Source organism: Delphinus delphis, chromosome 1, assembly GCF_949987515.2.
Source record: "Delphinus delphis chromosome 1, mDelDel1.2, whole genome shotgun sequence".
Lineage (NCBI taxonomy): Eukaryota > Metazoa > Chordata > Mammalia > Artiodactyla > Delphinidae > Delphinus > Delphinus delphis.
Genome location: NC_082683.1, coordinates 101,232,426 through 101,255,187, shown reverse-complemented (window position 1 = coordinate 101,255,187; position 22,762 = coordinate 101,232,426). Strand labels below are relative to the sequence as shown.

General features: G+C 52.7%; 1 pseudogene; it reads right to left on the bottom strand.

Moving 5' to 3' along the window:
* Positions 1 to 9,051: 9,051 nt before the first annotated feature.
* Positions 9,052 to 9,149, bottom strand: LOC132416292 (U6 spliceosomal RNA; annotated as a pseudogene).
* Between the last annotated feature and the right edge of the window lie 13,613 nt (positions 9,150 to 22,762).

The following is a 22,762-nucleotide window of genomic DNA, read 5'->3' as shown; positions in this document are numbered from 1 at the left end:
CTGGTCATGGCTTGGTTTCTCTGGATGTCCCTGCCAGTGGTGTGGCAGGAGCAGGGCAGCAACAGGAAGCAGGTGAGGCAGAGTCTCTGCAGCGTTGACCAGGTGTAGCAGCTGCTTAAACCAGAGATTGTAAATTCATAAGTCTACAGTGGCCAGACTCTAAATGAGAGACTCCAGTGAGATATAAGAAAATACTTTCCTTAAAACCATTCATTCGGGCTTTCCTGGTGGCGCAGTGGTTAAGAATCCACCTGCCGATGCAGGGGACACGGGTTCGAGCTCTGGTCTGGGAAGATCTCACATGCCTCAGAGCAACTAAGTCTGTGCGCCACAACTACTGAGCCTGCGCTCTATAGCCCACAAGCCACAACTACTGAGCCCGAGTCCCACAGCTACTGAAGCCCACGCGCCTAGAGCCCATGTTTGCAAGAAGAGAAGCCACCACAGTGAGAAGCCCATGAGCCACAACTAAAAGAAAGCCCATGCACAGCAACAAGGACCCAACGCAGCCAAAAATAAATAAATTTATATTTAAAAAAAATTGTAAAAAACACAAAAAGAAACCACTCATTCTCTCAGCCTGTTATTTGTTTTTCCACTTTTGGTAGATACATAGATAGAAGAAATATTTCACATTTATTTCAACTCTACTATAGGAGAAACAAAACAGAAGCCTATTATATAGTGTAGTGAATACTTGCTCTCCTTTTGGAGTAGATCATAATTAGGGAGTGGTGGGGACTAAGACAAACTGGCCTGTCCACAGGGAGTAGCGGCTGCTCACTTCCAACCAATTGTTGCCAAAGGCCAATTTCAAGAGAAGTTGAAATCCAGATTTTTATGGGATATATCTTGATTTTAAAATTTTGGTAAATACATACACAGTTACACACATACATATACAGGTGACCCTCAGTTTTGGCAGATATCCTATTTATGAACTCTATTTGCTAATATTAATTTGTAATCCCCAAATCAATGCTCTTGGCACTTTTGTGTCATTTGTGGATATGCACAGAGTAGCAAAGAATTTGAGGCAACCAATAGGAACAATCCCAGCTGAAGCTGAATAAGGTATGCTTTTTGTCTCCCTGAGACTGCCATGGGTAAAAGCCCAGGCCAGCCTGCTGGATGATGGAGCGAGAATGAATGTAATATATGACCAGATCTACAGGAGGAAAACTATGAAACTCTGATGAAAGAAGTCACAGAAGATCTAAATAAATGCAGAGATAGTCCATATGTCCATGAAAAGGAAGACTCAATACTGTTAAGATGTTCATTCTTCCCAACATGATCTATAGATTCAATGCAATCCTAATCAAAATCTTAGCAAGTTATTTTGTGGGATATTGGCAAACTGATTCAAAAATTTATATGGGGCTTCCCTGGTGGCACAGTGGTTGAGAGTCCGCCTGCCGATGCAGGGGACACGGGTTCGTGCCCCGGTCCGGGAAGATCCCACATGCCGTGGAGCGGCTGGGCCCGTGAGCCGTGGCTGCTGAGCCTGCGCGTCCGGAGCCTGTGCTCCGCAATGGGAGAGGCCGCAGCAGTGAGAGGCCCGCGTACCGAAAAAAAAAAAAAAAATTATATGGAAAACAAAAGCCTCAGAATAGCCAACACAAAACTGAAGGACAACAAAGTTGGAGGACTGACACTACCTGACTTCAAGATTTGCTACAAAGTGACAGAAATCGAGATAGTGTGGTACTGGTGAAACAAAAATAGATCAGTAGAACAGAATAGAAAGCACAGAAATAGACCCACACAGTACAGTCAACTGATCTTTTACAAAGGAACAAAGGCAATTCAAGGAAAAAAGATAGCCTTTTCAATAAATGATGCTGGATCAGGTGGGTATCCACATGCAAAAAGACGCATCAAAACACAGACCTTCCACCTTCCACAAAAATCACTTCAAAATGGATCATAGATGTAAATGTAAAACACAAAAGTATACAACTCCTAAAAAGTAACACAGGAGCAAATCTAGGCGACCTTGGGTTTGGTAATAACTCTAGGTACAACATGAAAAGCACAACCCATGGAAAAAAATGGATAAATTGGACTTCATTCAACTTTCTCTGCAAAAGACACTGTTAAGAGAATGAAAAGACGAGCTACAAACCAAGCAAAAAGTCTTTAGAAAACACATATCTGATTAAGGACTTTTATACAAATTCTACAAAAAACTCTGAATCAAGCTGTTCTTCAATAGGTGAATGGATAAATCAACTGTGTGTATCTAAACAATTAGCTACTAAAAATGAGCACTAAAAATATTAGCTATCAAGCCATGAAGAGAAATGGAGGAAACTTAAATGCATATTACTAAGTAAAAGAAGTCAATCTGAAAAGGTTACATACTGAGCAATTCCAAGTGTATAACATTCTGGAAAAGGCAAAAGTATAGAGACAGTAAAAAAAAAAATTCAGTGGTGACCAGGTGTTTGTGGGGAGGGAGACGAAAAGGTGCGGCACAGGGATTTTTAGGGCGGTGGAAGTATTCTATGTGGTACTATAAGCATGGGTGTTTGTCATAATACGATCGTCAAAAACCGTAAGCTATGGACTTTCGTTATAATGATGTATCAATGTAGGTTTAATGAACGTAACAAATGTACCACTCATGTGGGAGATGTTAATGGTAAGAGAGGTTGGTAGAAGAGGTTGGAGCAGGGAGGTATGTGGGAACTCTGTACTTTACATTCAGTTTTGCTGTGAGCCTAAAAATACTCTAAAATACATTAATTTTTTAAAAATTTATTTATTTTTGTCTGCGTTGGGTCTTCGCTGCTGCGCGCAGGCTTTCTCTAGTTGTGGCGAGCAGGGGCTACTCTTCCTTGCGGTACGCGGGCTTCTCATCGTGATGGCTTCTCTTGGTGCGGATCACGGGCTTCTAGGCACGCGGGCTTCAGTAGTTGTGACACATGGGCTCAGTAGTTGTGGCTCGCGGGCTCTAGGGCGCAGGCTCAGTAGTTGCAGCGCACGGGCTTAGTTGCTCCGCGGCATGTGGGATCTTCCCGGACCGGGGCTCGAACCCATGTCCCCTGCATCGGCAGGTGGATTCTTAACCACTGTGCCACCAGGGAAGCCCCAAAAGCATATTAACTTTTAAAAATTACAAAAGGCTCTCTGACCTTTTTTTCTTTTAATAAAGAGGTCTAGAGAAGGTTGGCACCTTCTCTAGAAGGTGCCAACCTCTAGAAGGTTGGCACCTTCTCACCTTTGGCACTCCCTGCCTGTTGCCATGTTGGGACTAGGTGGATGATGAGTTTATCTAGTGAAGCTAGAGATGGTTAACTGGCTGTTTCTGAGCCTGATAGAGCTAAAGATCATTACAGCCAATTCTCTTATTTGCAGTAGTTATGTTCTAGAGAGTCACCATGTACATTGAAGCAGTGAATACTGAATCATTGTTCTTAGGAGAAGTATATATACTATATATACCTATATAGTAGGTGAGAGATGGAGGCTGTGCTTTCAGAGGCCTGGGGTTAGCAGGAAGCCTGCCAGGGTTGAGGCAAAGCAGGAAATCAGACCTGAAACCCAAGTCTTCCCTTCCCAAAGCAAGATTCTGGGTGGAGCACAAACAGACCATTTCCTTGAATATCATTAGGGCTGTTGCCTAGAATAGCAATGAAAGTAACGCCAACACTCAGCATTTTGATGCTGTAAAACCTCAGCAGGTGGAAGTCAGGGATTGGGGTGCAGGGGAACATGAGGAGGGTGGCCCCCCAGACTTTCTCCTTCCTGCCTTTCCCTCAGAGATCCACCTTCACCCCAGGAGGATAACGGTATATCCTGGTGAAACCATCGAGGAAGGGCTTACCTCCTACACCTGTCTCCATTTCCGGCTCTCCCCCCAATCCAAAGTGCTTCTTATTGTGGAACCTAAACCCATCTTCCTGACAATGGAAATGAGACAATGAGTGCCAGCATCGTGCTCACAGAGATGGAGGGAGATTGGGAGCGGTGAGGACGAGCCAATACTTGAGCTTATTGGCACAAGACTGGTGGAGAGCTGGGGGGAGTGCAGTGGCAGAAACAGGAAAGGTCCCCCCACTCTTCTCCCACCTCACAGCTGAAGGCTGGGTGCATTTAGAACTCCTCAGCTGGAGCCTGAGAAGACCCTTGTACAGGTTTGTATAGCCTCCCTTCCCTCTCCCAACACACACACACACACACACACACACACACACACACACACACAGAGCTACACACTCAGTGTAAATATCCTGGGGGCCTGATCAGATAGCCTTTCTCTAAATGCTGGAGGCCAGCCAGGAGTGCTTTCCAAATGCGGCCATGTGCGCTGGGAGTTAGCAGGGTGGCAGGTGAGGGAGCAAAGGAGCTTCTTGCTGTATCCCCCAGGCAGACCTTGAATCTCCTCAATATGGAGAGGGCCCCCCTTGGCTCACACAGGACAGATCTGACGATCCCAGGCAGACGCTGTGCTGCTGACCCCGCTGTCAAGAGTAAACCTCAGCCTGCCTGTGGCCTCACTGCGCTCTGAGCGCCCTGCATGTGGGCCGGGCATCGCAGAGAGAGGCAGAGGATCCTGCCTGACATCGCCGCCCTGGCCCGTCAGGGGAGAGTGTCCTGTCAGAGGAGAGTGTCCTGGGGCTCTTCTTTTGTTCTCCCCTCTCCATGCTTCATAGGAGCATCCGCAGGGCTCACAGGTTAAGTCCAGACCTGGGTCCTACACATCCAGGGATTTAGCAGGAGGCATTCCCTAGGGGCCATGGGTTAATGGGAGCCTCTGAAAGGAATGCTTGACAGCTCTTTAAGCCTAGAAGAGCTTCCACCTTGTCACAGAACCTGGAAGGAGCTCAGGCTGGGAGGAGGGAGGACATCTCTCTGGGCTGGTAGAGCCATACCCACCCTGGATGGGGCGCATTCTCCTCGAAAAGGTGAGCTCTTGGCAGAAGGAGGGGAGAAGCAGGGAACCCTGAGAGCCCTGGGGATTGGGCTCGGATTTCACGTCTAAGGCTCTGGGATGTTTCCAGGTAAGATCTGAGGTGAACAGAGGGCTGAGACCTGGGGCCAGGAAGCAGATCCCTGCTGCTAAGCCCTAGGGCACCAGGTCCTTTAGTCCCAGGTTCATCAAAATTCTCACTTTCCTCCCCAAGAACTCATCCTTCTAGCAGACCGACTGAAAATTTATAGAAAACAATAGCCCCTCTCTGCAGAGCAATGCACAACACACACACACACACACACACGCACACACACATGCACACACACACACACACACACACATATATTTCATGCAATTTCAGGGAGTTCACAGATCTTATGACTCTCATCCATGGGCCTTACTCTGTACCAAGAAAAGTGGCCGAGGATTTCAAAGCCCAAGGCCTGAGGAATGGTGAGGATCTATAGTACCCTGGGCACCGTCTTCACCTGAAGGGCCAGGGCTTGCAGACGTGCCCAGGCCGCAGGGCCATGCCTCACACGTACTCGTGGCACAACCTTTGCGGGAAGGTGCAGTAGACTCTGGGAGCACAGCAGCCGCTGGCGTTTCCCAGCTTCCTTCTCCCTGCCCACCAGTAGCTCCATCCACTCCCCATCCACAGTCTCTCATGTCCTCCTCCACGTAGCAGGTCACCAGTGTGTTGATGACTCCACCAGGGAAGTGCTAGCATGGGAGAGAGGGCAGATCAGAGTGTGTAGAACAGTCTCTCCGGTCTTGCCCCGTGACTCCCCAGCTCTCGTACGGGGTGCTATTTGAGTGCTGAGCACCATCACACAGCACCCCCCGTGCTTTGGCCTCCCGCTGAATAGAGAGCTCAGCGTCAGCTGTAACGTTCTCCCCTGCCCCCAGCAGCTGTGGGAGACTAGAGTTCAAGAAACAGAGGTACTGGGGGCTTCCCTGGTGGCGCAGTGGTTGAGAGTCCGCCTGTCGATGCAGGGGACACGGGTTCGTGCCCCAGTCCGGGAAGATCCCACATACTGTGGAGCAGCTGGGCCCGTGAGCCATGGCTGCTGAGCCTGCGCGTCCGGAGCCTGTGCTCCGCAACGGGAGAGGCCACAACCGTGAGAGGCCCGCGTACCGCAAAAAAAAAAAAAAAAGAAAGAAAAGAAACAGAGGTACTTGGGCTCAGCCCAGGTGCACTTACTGGTCTGCTCCTAGTGGAAGGGCTTTGGCAGTGTGGGAACTTCCTCGGTCCCTGGTGGGTAGAAGGCCCCTCCCCCTCATCACTCTCTCATCAGGCTCTGAAAGAAGCCTCCATGGACCAGAATGTGGCAGAGGAGGATGTGCCTGGGAAAGGTACATCCTGACCCAGCTGCCTCTCACCATCTGCCAAGCATCAGGCTCTTTGCTCTACCCCTTGCCTCATCCAGGAGGGCACTAAGGTTGGCACCCACCCCTGGCCTTTGGTGGTGACAGGTCCTTAGAGCCCCTCAAAGTTCCATACCAGAAGCGAGGCACTAGGATGGGAGAACAGGCTCTCTGGGTAGGGTGACAATGAGGAAGGAACCGTGGAATTTGGGCGGCACAGTGTGACAGAGCTTTACGGGGCCTTAGCAGAAATCCTGAAGGATTCTAGGTGGAGAAACTGAGGCCCAGAGAGGGGAGGGACTGATGGGCAGCGTGTTAGGGCAGTGCTGGAGTTAACCACTGACCTTCCTGAAGCCTCAGAGTCTACTACACCACCAAATGTAAAGCCGATAGCTAGTGGGCAGCAGCCGCATAGCACAGGGAGATCAGCTCGGTGCTTTGTGACCACCTAGAGGGGTGGGATAGGGAGGGTGGGAGGGAGGGAGACGCAAGAGGGAAGAGATATGGGGACATATGTATATGTATAGCCGATTCACTTTGTTATACAGCAGAAACTAACACACCATTGTAAAGCAATTATACTCCAGTAAAGATGTTAAAAAAAAAAGGTCTACTACCAACCGGGCCTTTTGTTTTGCAAATGCCACCCTCCTCCCTTACCAGGAGGGGTCTGTCAGCCGCCCCACCTGGCCCTGAACCTCCCCAGGACCTTGTTTTCTCCACCCAGAAGGCCCATCAGCGTGGGCCACTGATTCCTCTCCATCACAAGCTGCAAGCCCCCAGGGAAGTTACACCAGCTCACGGGCAGCTCCCAGAGGGCAGGGGGTGGTAGGCAGGTGAAGACTTCTTTTCTGAGAAGGCAGGTCAGCCAGGGAGTCAGCTGCTCCATCTGTGTCCAGGAGTATGCAGCCCACGGAGGGTGAGGAATGGTCCTGTGCGCAGCTACAGCTAAGGCGAGGGCCTGTACCAGTGCAGACGGGTGCTGGCCGGAGTTCCACCCAAAGCAAGGGCCTGGCGGGGCAGCCCTGAACCTGGAGGCTTTGTTCCCACCACACCAATGATCGGGGGGCAGCAGTGTGTGTGTGTGTGTGTGTGTGTGTGTGTGTGTGTAGGAGGCCCCCAAAGGCTCCTGTCTCCTCAGGTTTCCGAGCTGGTGGGGTACCCGATCTTGGGCAGCAAGAGGCTGGGCCGCAGAGTCAGGCGTGGGTCCACGAGGAGTGCACGGGGTGAGGGAGGTGTGAGCCTAGCACTGCTTAGCCACCAAAAGAGATGGAGAAATAAATACACAAACCACCTTTCCAAACCTCTCCTGCACTGGAGCTGCGCATCCCTGGGACTGACCCCCCGGGGGGATGCTCTCGCAGTCGTTCGTCCACAGCATCCCGGCTCCCAGCCCCGCGCCCTCTCTGCTATCTTGCTCTGAACTTGTTCTGGCTTCCGTTGCAGCAGCAGCTCCCGGAGGGTGGCATCTGGGCCCACAGATCGCCTAAGCCAAGGCTCCAGCCATGGGAATGCGTCCTGCCCGGCCCGCCTGCCAGGGAGTGAGGGCAGCCCCTGCCTCCAGAGGCAGCGGCCACTGCCTGGAGCCTGGGCTGAGGGCGACGCAGCCGGGAAGCCAGTGCTGCTGGGCTGGGGCCTGTCCTCCCCTCTACCCCAGGTCTCGTGCTGCCGCTTCTGAAGTACCAGGTGATCTCTCCCCTCCCACCCAGGCTGGGGCAGGGGTAGGGGCGGGCTCTTTCTGCACCTGAGCAACTTCCTGGAGGACGGAGGTGAGGCAACTCCTAGAGGTCAGCTTGGACTCGCCCACCTGTGCCCCTGCTCCCTGGAAAGGGCTCTGGAGTGGCCCCCGCAAGCATCTCTTTCCCTGCAGGGAACCTCCGGGCAACTCTCTCCCACCCCCCCCACCTCACACACACACTTGATGAAGAGGGTCCATCGGGTACAGGGGCAAGAGTGCCTGAAGGGCCGCTGAACATCCTGGGGTCTGGGAGCATTTGGATACACCTCGGGCCAGGATTTTGAGCAACACTGAAAGTTTGGTCATTTAATAATCCTAGTGACTGGGAGGGACAGCTTGTAGGCAAGCAGGTGTGCCTGAACCTAGTGCTTTGCTGGGCACCTGGGGTGAGGAGGTGGGACAGACCCAGTGCTTGTCCTTGGGGAAGCGAGATGAAAGCCTGGCACAGCTCTAGGGCCAGGGCAGGATGAGGTGGGGTGTGTGTGTGTACATGTGTGCGTGCGTGTGTGTTGCAAAGACAGGTGTGGGAACGGAATTCCTGGGGGGAGGAGGAGACATGGAGAGGCCAGGCCAGCTTAGGGGCAAGCCCCCCGCTAGCGGGACACTCCCCTGTTCACTGTCACCTCCGGAGCAGGGCCCTGTAGACTGCCAGCCCTCTTTGTCACAGTGAGGCCTTAGTGGCCCACCCTCCTGTCCCCCTGAGGAGCCTCACTAGTTAATCACCATCTCTGTAGAGAGGAGCCATCTGCTTTTTTCTTTCTTTTTCCTTTTTAAAAATGAGGTATAATTGACATACACATTAGTGCCAGGTATGCAACAGAATGATTCAATATTTGTATATGTTGTAAAATGAGCACCATAATAAATCTTTCTAATATCTGTCACCTTACATATTTACAGAGGTTTTTTTCTTGTGATGACGACTTTTAAGATTTACCCTCTTAGCAGCTTTCAAATGTGCAAATAGTATTATTAACTATAGTCGCCATGCTGTACATTACATCCTCGTGACTTATTTATTTCAAAAACTATGGAACACTATGTGAATATGCGTGTCATCCGTGCCCAGGCTAATCTTCTCTGTATTGTTCTAATTTTATTTATTTATTTTTTTTTGCGGTACGCGGGCCCCTCACTGTTGTGGCCTCTCCCGTTGCGGAGCGCAGGCTCCTGGCTCATGGGCCCAGCCGCTCCGCGGCATGTGGGATCCTCCCGGACCGGGGTACGAACCTGTGTCGCCTGCATCGGCAGGCGGACTCTCAACCACTGCGCCACCAGGGAAGCCCCTAATTTTAATTTTTAATTAATTAATTTTTTTAACGGTACGCGGTCCTCTCACTGTTGTGGCCTCTCCCATTGCGGAGCACAGGCTTTGGACGCGCAGGCTCAGTGGCCATGGCTCACGGGCCCAGCCGCTCTGCGGGCATGTGGGATCTTCCCAGACCGGGGCACAAACCCGCGTCCCCTGCATTGGCAGGCGGACTCTCAACCACTGCGCCACCAGGGAAGCCCTGTATTGTTGTAATTTTAGTATGTGTGCTCTCAGAGTGAGCACAGGAGCCTTCTTAAGGGGCCAGATCTCTTACTGCCCCACCCAGAAAAGTGCCTTCAGAGAAGAGACCCTTTTCTATTGTCGCAAGTTGTCTCTTCAGCCTATCCAGGGACCTCTCCAACACAAGAGTCCTCTCACTGTTGTCTAGAATCCAGCTCTGAACTTCCAAAATGATGGAAATGTTCTGTATCTGCACTGCCCCAGGCAGTGGCTGCTAGTCACATGTGACCACCGAGCACTTCAAAGGTGGCTAGTGAAAACTTTTGTTGAATTTTCTTCAATTTAAATGTAGATGTAAGTAGTAACATATGGCTCGCGGCTACCCTATTGGACAGTGTAGGAGGTGATGGAGGGGCCTGTCCACTTAAGGTCATGGAGCCCCAGCATATGGGAGATGGAGAGGATTCTGACTCCACCCCTTCCTTCTGCAGCGAGGAAGTAAAACCAGGCAGGGCAGGGGAATGCAGAGAATCAGCAGGGACACAAGGGGGTGGGCAGGGTCCCCATCCAGGCTCCTGACTCTGCACAGGGGTGCTGCAGAGAACTCCTGCCTGTGGGAATGCTGCCCTGGAGGAGCCCTGCGGTCCCACCCAATCCCAAGAGGCTGCATTCTAGAGGCGGCCTGGGTCTAGTTAGACCTAGTTCAGTGACTCAGGCTTTTTAATCAAATGAGGGCTGAGCAGCTCCTTTGAAGAGGGGCAGCTTCAGGGTCATCGGGTAGACGCTGCCATCTCACTCCCTGGCTACACATCCCCTGTAGACAGCCCATGGGGTGGGAGTGGGAGAAGAGACTGCAGCCTGTTGAGTCCCAGGTCTGAGAGCTGGAGGCTAGCTGTGTGCTTGTGCGTGTGACCCCGTTCCCACGTGAAGCTCTGTACCTGGGATGGCACAACTGAAGCAGGTAAAGCAGGAAGCCCCCAGGACCTGAGTCAGCTGGGCCGGATTCTAAGTCTTGGTTCTTCAGTACTTCACCAGGTGAACTTGAGCAAATGCCTTCCACACTCGGGGCCTCAGTTTCCCCACGTGTAAAGTGGGAATATCGGTCAGATCTCTGGCATTCTACATTTGGAGGTGATGGTGCCTTAGACTGTGTCAATGGCTCCCAGGGCAGGGCAGAGGTGTCTGCAGGGGCTAGGGGGGAGTTTCCCAGTGCACCAAAGGCTGGCTGGCTAGCTCAGCAATGCAGAGCCTGAGCTCGGGGCTGGCTCCCAGGAGCTGGGAGCACCTTTGGGACCCACAGTCTCCTGCCACAACATTAGCCTTGGTCCTTGAGGGACTGGAGTGGGTACAGACCCGGCTCTCTGCAAACTTCCTACCTGCAGCTGTATAGGGAACTGCACAGTGGATGGATGGCGTCAGTCCCTGAAGGACAGAGTCTCTATGCTGCTCAACGCATCCAGTTTGTCATTCTGGGTCACATGATCACGTGGCCATCTCTCCCTCTGTTTCAAACCCTAGTGCACCCAGGTGCAATGGGGTTGTGAACATGACATCTTCATTCTTTGCCCTCAAAGCTGGTGCTGGGGGCAGGGCACACATCCAGGGGGAGCTCCAGCCCCCGTGCCCCACGTGAGGGCACACGCACAGGCAGACGGGGCTCCCAAGCACAGGCAGACGGGGCTCCCAGACGGGGTCCAGCTGGGGGCTAGGGCTGAGGGCAGGGCCTGCCTGGAGGGCAAAGGGCCTCAGAGGGCCAGGGCAAAGTCAGTGCCATTGTTATGCTAATCAGATTTCTTGCAGAGCTTGGGAAGAAGCTGGAGCCCAGGACCTAGAGGGGCCTGGTGAGTGGTGGGACGTCCAGGCTGTGGAGGACCCTGTGCACAGGTCGTCGTTCCTGTAGGGGTCCTGGCAGGAATCAGGAGAGTTTCCGACTGCCCAGCACATAACCATTCTCCCTTCACCTTGCCTCACCCCAGCAGCCGTCTGCAGAAACATCCCCTCTTCCCTGCCCATCCACACGAGGCCTCCATCACATTCTGGCCATTCGACCGCGAAATGCACGGCACTCCTCCTGGATGGAGGCGCTGTGCTGGACACCGGGCCGACAGTGTAGCAGGCGTAGCGCTGTCTTCAAGAGCGTAAGTCTGTCAGAACTTCTCATCCTCAACAAGGTATCTAACTTCTCTAAATCCTTTGCGTGTAACAAGGGAATAAGAATATCCCCAGTAAAGGGTAACTGAAAGCATTTGGTGAGAAAATGGAGGTAAAAAACAAACACAGTGATTTGCAAACTTGGCTCCATACTGGAGTCACCTGGGGAGTTTTACACGCCACAGATGTCCAGGTGCCACTCCCAAAGTTTCTGATTTAATTGGTCTGGGCTGCAGCCTGGGCATCGGAATTTCTACAAACTCCCCAGGGGACATGAACACGCAGCCAAGTTTGAGAACCACCGGTCTAGCATGTCATCTGTGTATAATAACTTATCCCCTTCGAGGGTCCCCACCCACCCTTCTTCTCTGCCACTGAAGGGACGCGCCTGTGATACATTGTCTGCACCAGTGAGCGTGTTGGCTCTGCCTCTGAGGTGGGAGGAGCGGACTCGGAGGCTGGGCACCTGCCTACAGTCCTCGACATACTGGGGGAAGCAACACAGAGAGCGCACTTGACCTTTGAGCGCGCAGTGCCCTCCCACCCTGGGGGACCCAAGCCGCACGTGTGGAAACTATGTGGGAGGTGAGGAAGCTACAGATGGCCTCGTTGGGACGTGATGCTGCCTGGGGGGATTTGGGGGCCTGGTACTCCCCCAGCACCTTCAGCTTCGTTGTGGTTTCTCCTCATCTGCGCTCAGCTCCTGGGCCCCTAGGCCCTCCATGAAGAGCCGCAGGGAGCTGGTGGGGCCCGAGATGAGGATGCGCTGGTGTCCACTACTGTGCAGCACTCCGCATAGAGCCAGGTGAGGCCACAGTCATACAGACAGACAGACAGACAGAGGCTGAGGGAGCACGGCCGGGCTGCATAGCTTTCCCAAGTGAGAGTAGTCGCCATGTTGGTGGTCGGCTGCTGCAGCGGAGGGTGGGTAAGGTGTGAGCGGGGGAGGGAACGTGCTGCCCCTCACTCGGCTTAGTGACCCTCCACTGCCTCTCACTAGGGGCCCCCCAACCCCATTCCTCTTATCTCCATGTTCCCCCCGCTTCCCTGGACAGAGCAGGCAGAGAGCACATGTTGGCAGTGTTACCAACCAGGGTTCCTGGCCTCCCTAATCAACAGAATTGTTCAGAGGCCAGACAAGAAATTCAGGCCAGGCTTTATTGGGGCCCCTGCTGCAGCAGGGACAAGTAACAGGTTCCCTTGTTTGCTCGCTCGCTGAGGAAGGGTGAGTTGGATCCTTATATGAGGTGAGGGCAGGGGTGTGTCTGGGCCGAGGGGTGGCGTAGGTGCTTTGCCCACCCCTTAGGTGGTGTGGTGTGCAGGGAGCACGTGCAGTACCCTGCTTTTGCCCCCAGCTTCTCTTTGTACCTCGTTCAGAATTTGCCCCAAATGCGCATACGTACAGTTATTTTTAGTCCCTATAGTTTCTTTGTATTTGTGGCTCAAGGAGATGTTTGTCCAGGTGCAGGCATTGCAGCACCACAGCGCTGCAGCAAAGGGTCCCAGGTCCCAGCCTGTCTCAGCTGCGCCCTGAGTAGTGGCTGTACCGGGGGTCAGGGCAGGAGGATGGCAGCAGGATTTTTGGAGAGGGGGGGACAGTTGAAGATTCCTGACCATTTCATTTTGATTGGCCAGGAGCCAGTCTTGCTGAGGCTCGAGTGATGGAGATTCCGTTGGTAATATTGGGAGTCCCTGCATCCCAGCACAACCTCTCCCCCCAGCAAATGGGAATTCCTATGGGAAAGATCAGAACCTCGTGGAGACACATAACCTCTAAGACCTAGGGACCCCAGCAACAAGGGAAGTTGGGCATGGGTGCAGGGCCAGGCAGAGGGAGGCGAGCGGATGGCAGGGCTGGGACGCTGCCTCATGAAGCATGCAGAACCTACGGCTTCTCCACCTTTCTTACCCCTCCCCCAGCCCACCCAAAGGTGTCTCTGCGATAGTCCAGCCTCACCCAATAAAGTAGCCCCACAGAAAAAGAACAGGCAGGAGGACAGTGAGTAAAATAATGCAAACAAGGCGCAACTGGCCCCACCGTCACACGGGTTTGGGTGGCTTCAGGTGGAGCAGGGACACCGGGTGAGCAGAGGAGGGGCGGAGCCTGTGTGACCGTCCAGGTGGTCAGGGAGTACTGGTGGGTCAGGACCACTTGGGGCTCATCTCCTTACTTGCATTTTCTGCAGAGAAGGAACCAGCCACGAGGAAGCTTTTGTTCTGGGTCAGCCTAACCAACCTGTTGTTTGTCAGGGTGGGTATGACTCACTCTCATTTGCCCTTCAGGCAATGGTGTCACCAAGACGTGAAGTCACTTCCTGAACTCGAGCAGCCTGTGTGGAGTAAAGGAGGGACCGGAGCTAGGGCTCCCGGGCCCGGTCCTAAGCTGATCTCCCCGCCTTCTTCCCCTTCCACGCTGCGAGATGCCTCCCTTGGCTCGTGGCCACTTTGGGCCCGGTTTTCCAGAGTGCGTGTCCACGGGATGTGGCTCCCCCACATTCAGAGGAGGAGCCCTCTGTACACGCACATGTGGCACAGTGTGAAGGTGTGCACACATCACTTTGTGCAAGTGTAATTGCATGTTTGCAAATTCAGCGCGAAGGTGCGTGAGTTAGCACAAGTCCTCCCACCCGGCCCTCCCATGATGCCTCAGGATCCCACTGGATATTCCGTCTTCTTCCTTGAGGTAAAGGAGGAGGCACGCCCGCTTCTCCACAAGGCCTGCCTTATCCTGTCTGCTCATCCCTCCCATAGCCTCCGGGCTCCTGTGCCCTCCAGCATCTCCTTTTCCCAGTTTTCAGTCTCTCTCTTTCCATTAGCTCTTAACTCCATCTACGAGCACGCTCAGGCATCCACTGGCATTTAGGAACGCCCATCCTTCCTTACCCAGCTTCTCCTGTATCTCTCCCCACCTCTCACCCCACCCCCGACATTCCCTTCCCTGTTGAATTTCTCAGAACAGCCTACATCTGTCACGTCCACTTCCTAACACCAACATCTACCTCGTAGCTGCTCACCCTCTGCTCTTCCTGCTCCTCCTGTAAAAGAGCTCTTCTCAAGACCACCCCTGACTGTGGAACCACCAACTGTGGCCTTTTCTCAGCGCTTCCCTTTCTCTTGCCAAACTAGAGACTCCTTTCCGTATTACCTCTGAGATTTCTCGGGACCCTCACCTTCCTCTCCATCCTCACCGTCACCGGCAGTGTTACTCTGATGACCCCTTGTCTCCTGCTCATACCGTATTTCTAAATCCAACAACTTGGAGCAGGTCTCATCCCTGCTCAAAGCTGACAGCAGCTCCCCCAGGGCTTGCTGTCCTGCATAGAAGCTTAGCCAGGCACTGAAAATCATCTCCGGTTTCCAGCCATGTACTCCCTGTGCTCCCGTGACACTCATCACAGGCTAATGTTTTGTGTCTTACCTGTTAGATTATAAGCTCTGTTGGGACAGGGACTCTGTCTTGTGCACTGTGTTTATGGCTGTACCCGCAGAGCCAAGCACTGTGCTTGGCACATAAGTGCCCTATATCTGTTGAATCAATGAGCAAGTAAATAAATGAAGGAAGGAAGGAATGAACAAAGTTGACTGTCTCTGTGTGAGAAACGCCATGGGCCTCACAGGGAAAGTCCCCAGGTCACTGGCCCTACATACAAAGATGCAAGTCCTTCAGAATCACCAGCTTGGAGCTTGGAGCTCAGCTAGAAGCAGTAGAGCAGGGTACTGTCAATTCCCAGGCTCCAGAGTAGGGTAGTGTGGACCTCTCACCCCAAGTGTGATCCTTGGAGGGGCAGGGGAGCCCTGGGACAAGATGACCTGGGGTGACCCCATATATAATCACCATGTCCTGGTTCAAGAAGCCTTTGACCTTCTCTGAACTCTAGTGGATGCTGGGTGGTGAATTCTATCCCATTTTCCATGTAGCCGGAGGAGCCCAAGGAATCGTAGTGGCTGTGACTCTCTGGCAGAAGGACATAGGCTCAGGTCTGCTCAAGAGAGGCCCAGGCAGTGGGGCTGAGAGGCAGGCTGTGAGTGGGTGTGGCCAGTGTGGTTGAAGACTTAGGTGCAGGAATGGGATAGTCCTGGAGTTGGGCTCTTGGAAAATGTCTTTCATGGATCAAGGACGGTGATTCTTGAACTTATTCTGTGCTTATACCTCTAAAACTTTTGTCTCAAATGACACATTTAAAAGCAACTGCTAACAGTGGGGAGAAGATTTTGGACAGAGTTTTCAATAAGAGGCTGTTGACGGAGGATGAGGATGGATGAGCACAAGTGCCTGGGCTGCGTTTGAGGAGTCAGTCCTGTCATGGTCTCAGAAGAGCTGGGACGTGGCCTTCTGGGTGGGCCAGGCGTTCCTGGACCTTGCCATCTCACCTTGGTGGCCATCTCTAGAAAGTGGGTGCCATGTTTCTCCTTTCAGGGCCCGGGGAGCAGAGGCAGAGAGGAAGCAGTTCAAACAGCAGCAGGAGGGCTTACCTGGGTGGGGGTCAGAAACACCCTCAGGCTGGGGAGAGGCCCGGAGGGCCTGGGTGTGACCACAAGCAGCAGAAAGAGAGCTGCTCCCGATGCGGGGCGGGGACCAAGAGGTTGGGTGAACCTGTGTCAGAGGTGACTCTGAAGGCCTGGGGGAGGGCGCTGTCTTAATCCATTTGGGCTGCTGTAAAAATAGTACCATAAACTGGGTGGCTTATCAAAAATAGAAACATTTCTCACAGTTCTGGAGGCTGGAAGGCTGAGGTCAGGGTGCTAGCATGGTTGGTTCCGGCGAGGGCCCTCTTCCAGGTTGCACACTGCGGACTCCCCTTGTCTCCTCTCGTGGTGGGCAGAGGGTGAGAGAGCTCTCTGGGGTCTTTTTTATAAGAACATGAATCCCATTCACGAGGGCTCCCTCCTTGTGCCCTAATCACCTCCCAAGGACCCCACCTCCTACCACCATCACATCGGGGTTAGGATTTACTTAATGGATTTGGGGGAGACAAACACTCAGTCTATAACAGGTGCTGATGCTGGTCTCCCCATAGCACTGGGTCTGTAGGGATGAAAGAGTCTGCTTGAGGGGCTGGGGGGTCTTGGGCTTTGGGGTCTTTCCTGGCTCTACCCTTAGTGCTTAGGGTGGGATTAGGCAGGTTGTACAAGCTCTCTGGGTTTCCATTTTGCAGCAGGGAATGGACAGGGCTTCTTGTTTTAAAACTTCCAAGGAAGTGGGAGACTCAGTGAGACAAGAGGACAAAACAGAACATTGAAAATGAAGTAAGAACGTGCCGAGACCTTTGATGAACCACTGGTGTAGAAGAAGGTCAAGCTGTGCTGAGCCTGGTCACAGAAGCACCCACCTTAGGTCACACATCCCTCCCACCCGCCAGTGACACTTGGGCTGGGGTGAAGAGCCTCTGACTTGTCCCAGAGCTCCTTCCCACTCAGTGTGCCTCAGGCTTTCCAGCTGTACAATGGGGATTTTCTAGGGTGCTCATGTGCTCCTCAGCAATTCAGTCCAAGACAGTAGAGAAAGAATGGACCTTGCAGGAAAGAAAGTCTTAGGTCCAAGAGAAAAAGGAGATGGGGAGGAAGTGAGGGGCTGAGCATCCGGGTGGTTGATGAGGACGGCAGAGCCGTTGCCGTTGCCGAAGGACAGTCTCTTGGTGAACTGGCTCCACTTAGTACGGAGCCTGGCCACACTCATGCCTCCTTGCTCCTTCCGGCTTTTCCAGACTGAGAGCATTTTCTAGAGGGAGATCCTGGCCCAGGGAGGGGGAAGGAAAAATAGAAGAGGCCTGTACTCCCACAAAGGCAGAGTCCCTAAAGCCACCCACTGCTTCTGCTACTGCTTCCCCCAACCTTAACCCAGGCACCTAAGCCTCACGCTTGCTCCCTGTGGCCTCTGAAGGAGGATTTCCAAGTCTCCACCAGTCAATTGCACCGGCATTAAATAAACCTCAGCTAAGTGCCTCATGTTGTCTATGACCTTGATCACTGCAAGGCCATTCACTCAATCATCCATTCCATTATCTCGTGCTGACCACCTACTCTGTGATTGCCCTGCGCTGCATGCTGGAGATATAGGTAAAGATGATTACTGCTGCCTTCAGGGAATGCCAGCAGGCCGGGACACAGACAAGATGCAGTGACATCTCTGAGCAGATGAAGTCTGCGCCTCGTGATGCTGGCTGGGGGAGGCAATGCCACGTAGGTCCTATAGGTGGCAGCAGATGCCCATAGCAGCCCGCAGGGGCTCCTGGACACCTGGGGGCAGGTAGCCAGCCAGGTGCCAGGGGGTGAAGTGGACCTATGGAACTGGGTGGAGCAGGGAGAGAGGACATCATCTCCAGAGAGTCTGTGTACTTTGTCCTTAGAAGGATGTGTCTGAGCCTAACTCCCAGTTCCTCAGCATCTTGTCCAGACACCTTCCCATCACCTTTGGGAGGCAGAATTAGTGACCTTGGAAACTCACAGCGTACTGCGCTGCTGCTGGGTGAGTACCAAACATTGTACATACACCCATGTAGGCTTCATGACAACCGTGCAAACTAGCTGTCCTTATCCCCGTTTTATAGACGTGGAGACTGAGGCTCACAGGGATGTAGGTGACTCAGAAGTGATGGAGCAGGGATTCAAAGGAGCTGTGTTTGACTCTGTTTCTATAAAAGCCCCCTGGGTTCTGCTGACAGGAAGCCTGCTTTCAGATGCCTGGAGGAAAATGGCCCCAGCTGTTGTGTGGGGAGCGGCAGGACCCCAGCTCAATTTAACTTTGCAAGAGGCTTTCCCCATCCAGATGGAGATTCCCTCTTTCTTTTCAGCTGCTAGTCCTCCTTTATTTCCACTCTCCTTGCCTTCCCATTCTACTGACCGTCCCACCACTGTGTCCAAGAACATGAGTTCTATTTTCACACCTATCCGTGTGATACGATAGGTGTGAAATGACTTGTCATATTTGGTTTCCTGTTCACAAAATGTTTTTACAATTATGATCTTATTTGATTCTCAGCCTTCCCATGAGGTGGGTAATTTTATTATTCCCATTTTACAGATGGGGACATGGAGGGCCAGAGAAGGTTTTACCTCAAAGAAGGTGCATTCCCCACTCTTGATTCCAAAGAGCCTCTGCTCTGGAACTTGACTTTTACCAATCTGCTTTCAGAAAATCACTTCCTTCTTCCTTTCCTTTTCCCACCCAGGTCTTTAATCTTCAAAGCCCCTCATCCAGGAAGCTTGCCCCAAGGCCCACAGTCCATACTGGCCTTGCCTCTCCTTGGGCTCCTGCTTCTTTCCCCCTGGGTGCTCACAGCCAGCACTGCATGACCTAATGCTTTGGAGGCAGTACAGTATGGTGGGAAGGAGGGCATAGTGGCTGTGGGGTGGTGCCTGAATCCCAGTGCCTCCCCTTACTTCCTAAGTGATTCTGAGCAGCTGACCTACCCTCCCTGGGCCTCCACTGAGCCCCGCTATAACAATGGGCTTAATGGCAGTGCCTAGCTCGGAGGGTCTCTGTGTGGATCAAATGAGCTGCCCACTGGCCAATAAATGTAATTGCATATGTATAAGGCAATGAAAGCAGCTTGAGAACTGGAATCACTCCCGAAGTGCCTTGTGTGTTGCTCTGCACAGAGCAGTTGGTAAAATTCCCAAAATTGTGTTTGAAAAGCCTGAGAACCCTCTCCACCCTGACCAGTTCCCTGGCCTGACTTCTCCTTTGGAGGAGAACAAGGGAGGAAGGTTTTACCTCCCTCTGCCCTCCCCCGGGACTGGGGCTGCCCTAGGCCTGAGCTCACTGTGCCCTTGTCCTAGCCTCCCAATCCCGCAGTTCTCTCCGGGAACTTGGGGAAGGGGAAGTAGGCTTTGGAAACAACCCATCAGGCATGTGTCCAAACTCAGCCTCTGACTTATGGCCTAAGGTTTGCTGTTCAACCTCCCTGAGCCCTGATAACCCTCATCTGTACAATAGGACTGTTGGTTTGAGATGAGACATGAGAAAAGATGCTGTGAAACCTAAGCATTTACAGGCTTAGCAACTGCTACTGTTATCAAAGCCCACCCTCCTCCCTTAGGTCCTCTGGTCCCACCTGAGCTTTCTAAATGGAAACCCCCTTTCTCCTCCTCATTGGGCCCTCTCCCAACCCTGCCCTTCCCCTTCTGAGCCCTAACGAATTGCTTGTTCTCACAGGGCTTGGCACAGAACGGATGTTGTCTTTCTCCTCCTTCCTCTTGGCTGCCTTAAGCTTTTCTTTTGCCTTTTCGCTGCTTTTTAGATCTGAACATTTATGATAATCCGCCTTGTAGTACTAATAACAGCTGAGTCCTTACAACATTCCCTGCACTGTGGTAAGGGCTTTCCATGCATTATCTCAGTAAATCTTCAGAGCAACCCTCTGCAGTAAGTCCTGGCATTATTCCTGCTTTAAAAATGAGTAAACTGAGACTTGAGGGGTTACTCGACAAGAGGAAACTTGTCCACGGTTTTGGACCTGGTTAGCGCTGCTCGTGGAGCAGCGCTGCAACCCAGAAATTCCCCAAATCCAACTCTAGTAGCCTCGTCTGCTTCCCTGAGGGAGCTCACCGTGCCCACACCCTTCTAGATACTTCGGCTGTGAGCCCCCTGAGGGCAAGGGCATGTCTTAATTATCTCTGAGATCCACACTGCGCCTAGTGAGGGGTGCCTAATGGGACCCTCATTAGGTAGGGGAATCTCTTTGCCCTCCCTCTGCCTGAGTCGCTGTCTGAAGGCACTGGGGTCTGCGTGCGGGCTGGAGGTGCAGGAGCCCCGGAGCACCAGCAGGCGTCCCCCGTGAGGCATCCTGCCCCAGAAGTTCTATGCCACTCCCCCGTCTGGGGCTGTCTGTCTGGGATCCACTGAAGCCTGTCGCCGTGGAGCCCTTCTCCTCCTTTTGCACACTCCATACGTGGGGAGGTAGTCATTCTCCTATGCGTTGATCTATTATCCTGGGGCAGACGGCAGGGCAGCCAGTAACAAGTCTTACCCACAGTACCTAGCTAGCTGGGGGAAGGGTAACCAGCAGAGGGGCTGGAGGAAGCGGGGCTGTGGGAGAGGAAGGCTGTGCCCAGTGACGCCAGCAGCTGCCCCATCCCAGCCTGGCCCTGGGCTCCCTAGAGGGGGCAGAAGCTGATGAGGAAAAGCACTGCTCAGGGACAAGGTCAAAGCTGAGATGGGCATAGAGCCTAGATTTCCAACCTCCCAGCTCAGACCCCACCCCCATGCCCTCAAAGCTCCAACCTCTGTACTAACCTTGGCTGTGCCTGTGTCTGGCCTCTCCCAGGCTGTGTCTCAGTGTTCCCATCTGGAAGATGTGTGAGTCCTCCTGCTTGTTCCCTGACAGAGCTGGGCCCAGGGGCACGGATGCTGCCTCTCTCCAAGCCTCTATGAGCAGCAGCTGTTTATGGGAAAGTGCACCACAGACTGGCGTGAGAAGAAGCACCTAGTGGAACCTTCTGGAAGTGGGGAGCTGGGGGAAGGGGGGCTGTCCATCCTCAGTTTTCCTAGTATTGGGGGGAGGGATGGGCAGCCCTCGGGGTTTGGGGAGGCTTCTGCAGACAGAGCAGTTTCTGCTTGGCCCTAACTCCTTTTGGGGCCCCATCTCTCTGCCCTTTTCCCTTTTCCCTGTAGCTTTCAACCGGTCTGGGGCAGCTCCTTAGAAACACATTCACTCCCCAAGTCTCAGGAGGGGTGCTATTTATTCAGCCTACTATGCTCTCACTTGGTTTTTCCGTGCTGATTCTTCCCAGGCCCACTTTCAATATTACCATCTCCTCGGGGAAGCAGGTCCTGACTCCGCCTGGAGTTGACTGCTTTCTCCTGTGGGCCCCGCAGCACAGGAATGAGCCCTACTTTGAGAGCACTGACCTCAGTTACTTACGTGCATGGGCATCTGCCTGTCACCCAGCACAAAGTAGGGGATAATACTTATTAAATGAGTGAATTAGTGAACTGTGATGGACAGTGCAAAGAGCCCTGGACCAGTTGCAGGGGCCTGGGTTCTAGTTGTGGCTCTACCATGGACTTGCTGTGTGATATTGGACCCGTCCCTTCCCCTCTCTGGGCCTTAGTTTCCAAAGAAGTACAATGAGGCAGGAGGCTAGGCAGGCTCTCAGATGCCCTCCAGCTCAGGCCCTCTAACACTCTCAGTTCTATGCCTCCAGGATGGATCTTTCTGCTGGGGGAGGAAGTAGAGTCCCAAAGGGAACGGCACGTGCAAAGGGCCTGTGGAGAGGAAGCAGCGTGAGAACAAGGGCCTGAAACAGAGCCAGCATGGCTAAAACAGACTGATGAGAGGGAATGGGAGGAGAGGTGAGACCGAGGAGGCAGGGGATGATGAGAGCAGATGCTTCCTGTGCGCCAGGCCCCATTAGAAGTGCTTACCACATTCAATTCTCATAACAACCTGTGAGGTAGGTACCATTATTGCCTCATTCGTAGATGAGGAGACTGAGATCAGCAGGGTTTAGAAGGTAACTTGCCCAAGGTCAGACTGACAGAAAGTGACGGGAGAGTCGGGCTGTAAATTTAGGCAGTATGACCCAGAGCTCATTCCATAGCTGACTTGAGTGTTGAACCATAACGGCTCTTGAACCCCACATTAAAAAGTCCTATGTTTACCCTAGAACCCATGGGAAGCTTTCGATGGTTTACGCAGGGGATGGTGTAATTAAATGTGTTGTTCAAAGATCACTCTGGCTGCAATGGGACTAGAACACTGTAATGTACCCGTTAGGAAGCCATGGCATTTGAACTCTAGAGTTACAATAGAAGCTTGAACTAGGGTGGGCGCATGTGGTGGAGAGGAAGAAGATTGGACTGAACGGAGCAAAATTTAGGAAATAAAATTCACAGGACTGGGGGATTAATTAGATATAAGGAAGTAAAGGAGAGAGAGGTTTCCGGATGCCTGGTGGTACATAGGGTGCAGTAGGAGAGAATGAGGATTCCAGAAGGGAAAGAGGGTTGAGGAGATCATGAGTTCAGGGACCTGTTGAGTGTGGGGCTACTCATGAGACATCCCAGGGGTGATATCAAATGGCAGGTGGATCTATGCATCTGGTGAAGGATTTCTGCATTGTTTGCAATTGGTACTTAATGCCATGGGTC